Source organism: Rattus norvegicus, chromosome 8, assembly GCF_036323735.1.
Source record: "Rattus norvegicus strain BN/NHsdMcwi chromosome 8, GRCr8, whole genome shotgun sequence".
NCBI classification, from domain to species: domain Eukaryota; kingdom Metazoa; phylum Chordata; class Mammalia; order Rodentia; family Muridae; genus Rattus; species Rattus norvegicus.
The window spans coordinates 102,248,259-102,251,974 of NC_086026.1; the positions used below are offsets into that span (position 1 = coordinate 102,248,259).

At 38.8% G+C, this 3,716-nt stretch overlaps 1 pseudogene; it reads left to right on the top strand.

The window, feature by feature from the left end:
* The first annotated feature begins 925 nt into the window (after positions 1–925).
* Positions 926–1,972, top strand: LOC108351854 (glyceraldehyde-3-phosphate dehydrogenase pseudogene; annotated as a pseudogene).
* The last annotated feature ends 1,744 nt before the right edge of the window (positions 1,973–3,716 follow it).

A 3,716-nucleotide genomic window follows, 5' to 3' on the forward strand; every position in this document is an offset into this window, starting at 1 on the left:
TTCAGAACACAAATTGCTGATAGTGGTGGTAACAAATTTTATTTCCAGACCAATATGAGCACAGCAAGTACTTTTTACCTCCATGGGATTTCTACTTTGCAAAAAAGCACAAACACTGGTCAAATAAGCTTTGCTAATCATTTAATAAAATCTTGATAATTACATGTATATCACATGCCCACTTCTAGGTCTCTTGTATCAGTTTGTCTTTTCACGTAAAATCCTAAGTACTATCAATTTTTCTCTTAATAAATTATAGTATATCTTTTGCTATAATTTCTAACATACCTATTGGATTCTAGTGTTCAATTTTGTTTGAATCTTCCAATTAAAATATGATTTTCTGTCATTATGTTCTTACCTTACCCAGTACAGACACTATGCTACAGAAGATATTTAATTACATAATAAACTTAGGCAAGAATTGCTTTTTATGGAAAAGCCAGATACTGAAGGATGGCTAACAATTTGTTGACTGTTGGAATTTAGAACGAAGGGCAAAGATACATTTTGCTCAGCTGACTAAAAATCCTTTTAGTGAATTTTAGCCAAATAGAAATATATGATCTTGTGTATAAAACCATCTTCAACAACTAAATATTGTTTAAATCAGTGCTATTTAATAAGTTGCATAAATAAGCCAAATTTACTAGATGGGGTCAATGGGATTCCTTGCTGGTATCAAATACTACATGTATAAATTATTTAATAGTACTTTCAATTTGAGAAAAACATAATTTTTATTATTTTTGATTAATAATCAATTATCTTAATCAGTAATATTTATTAATTGTTTTCTAAAGACTTGAACAATCTCTAGGAGAAAACTAAACATTAGAAATGACTGTTAGTGGCTCTTTGCTCCTCCCTGTTCCAGAAACAGCTGCATCTTCTCGTGCAGTGCCAGCCTCGTCTCATAGACAAGATGGTGAAGGTCAGTGTGAATGGATTTGGCCGTATTGGGCGCCTGGTTACTGGGGTGCCTTCTACTCTGCATCTGGCAAAGTGGACATTGTTGCCATCAACGACCCCTTTATTGACCTCAACTACGTGGTCTACATGTTCCAGTATGACTCTACCCATGGCAAGTTCAATGGCACAGTCAAGGCTGAGAATGGGAAGCTGGTCATCAATGGGAAGCCCACCACCATCTTCCAGGAGCGAGATCTTGCTAACATCAAATGGGGTGACGCTGATGCTAAGTATGTCATGGAGTCAACTGGCATCTTCACCACCATGGAGAAGGCTGGGGCTCATTTGAAGGGTGGGACCAAAATGGTCATCATATCAGCCCCTTTGGCCGATGCCCCCATGTTTGTGATAGGTGTGAACCACAAGAAATATAACAACTCCCTCAAGATTGAAATATGACAACTCCCTCAAGATTGTCAGCAATGCATCCTACACCACCAACTGCTTAGCCCCCCTTACCAAGGTCATCCATGACAACTTTGGCATTGTGGAAGGGCTCATGACCACAGTCCATACCATCACTGCCACTCAGAAAATTGTGGATGGTCCCTCTGGAAAGCTGTGGCGTGGTGGCCATGGGGCAGCCCAGAACATTAACCCTGAAACTACTGGTGTTGCCAAGGCTGTGGGCAAGGTCATCCCGGAGCTGAACGGGAAGCTCACTGGCATAGCCTTCCATGTTCTTACCCCCAATGTATCGGTTGTGGATCTGACATGCCACCTGAAGAAACCTGCCAAGTATGATGACATCAAAAAGGTGGTGAAACAGGCATCCAAGGGCCCACTAAAGGGCATCCTGGGCTACACTGAGGACCAGGTTGTCTCCTGTGACTTCAACAGCAACTCTCACTCTTCCACCTTTGATGCTAGGACTGGCATTGCTCTCAATGATAACTTTGTAAAGCTCATTTCCTGGTGTGACAATGAATATGGCTACAGCAACAGGGTGGTGGACCTCATGGCCTACATGGCCTCCAAGGAGTAAGAAACCCTGGACCACCCACCCGAGCCCAGCAAGGATACTGAGAGCAAGAGAGAGGCCCTCAGTTGCTGAGGAGTCCCCATCCTAACTCAGCCCCCAACACTGAGCATCTCCCTCACAATTTCATCCCAGATCCCATAATAACAGGAGGGGCTTAGAGAACCCTCCCTTCTCTCTTTAATACCATCAATAAAGTTCGCTGCACCATCCCCAAATAAGAAATGACTATTAGTAATAATAATCCTCATTTTTCTACGTATGAATTTGTTTATAAAAATAAAACAGCTTACATGGTAAAGTGATTTTTATATTATCATACATAAAATATTTTCCGTGACACAAAATATTTTAGCAACCTCCTTTTAATGCATTAGAGTGAATTCTGTCTTTATCAGCCTTTACTTAACCAATACTGGTATGGTCTAATTTGTTTAGGATAATTTAATCCTTATTTGATTTTTTCTGGGGTGTGGGGAGCTAGCTCTGTGGTTACGAATGCTGGCTGTTCTTTCAGTGCATTGGATTTGGATTCCCAGTATCCACTTGGCTGCCCTCAACCACCCACAACTCCAATTTGGAAGATTCTGTATCATCCCTTGGCCTTGGCCTGTACTTCATATACATGGTACACAGACATACACGCAAATAAAACAAACATGCAACTAAGAAATCCTCCAAGAAAATGTATTTATTTATTCTAATATATTCTGGTGATTTATCAGTCCTTATATTTCATATAGAATATTAGAAATATATCTGCTTTTATTTCTTGAAGAATAAGAAGGTAGAAAAAGGCTACAGGACAGGGTTAGTGAAACATCTCGGCATACGTATTAATCAGTACTCTATGTATGCATTGTAGCTTATCAAGATCAGTTTAAGAAATATCAGACATACTGTCCACAGAGTAATTATTCTTTTGGCTGTTGTTGTTTTTTGTTTTATATAAAAGTATGAGGCAGCCAAGGCCAGTCTGTATTCATTTTGCAACTTAGGATGACCATGAATTTCTGATCCTCATGCCTCCACATCTTAAATCCTGGCATGTACTATCATGTCCAGCTTTGGAAGCAGATTCTAAGAATTTTGAGTAAGCATGGATCACTAGTTACCCTACATATTATATCTCTCTTCTTGATTTCTGAACAATTAAAAGGGAACATGAACAGTTTAGGCTGAAAAAATTAATAGAAATGATATATAGAATTGATATGGTTCACATATGGGAGAAAAGGCATGAAATATAATGTTGATTATTCAACATATTCCTCTTCAATGGTGGTTGCACGCAACATGTGCCTCAGTGAATGAGAAATGGCAAAGCCTTAGTTTAGCTCCATTTCTTGTAATAGAACTCAGAGATTCAGTAATAGAGAAAAGATGAAATTTATGATGTTCAATTATTCACAGGTTGAAATTACTGGTTGCACACCAAAATCTGTTGTGTAGAGTTCAAGTCAGAAAGAAAAGGTGCATAGACAAGCAGTGGGCAGAGACAGAGAAGCAATGTTCTAAGAAGGTACTACAGTGTGAAGATGATTTAGGTGGGCTGTGTTAATGGGGCCACATTCTTACAGTCATATGATGAACTTTTGTGAGTATCCATGGAAACCTCCTTAAATAACCTTTGAGAAATAAATTATTCACTCAAAACAGATTCAAATTTGTCATTTTTAATAGAAGGCGTATCAGTTATTCTTAGATTCAGCTTTTCTATTTGTGCAGTGACAATGAACTCTGCAATGCCTGTGAATACTCAAAT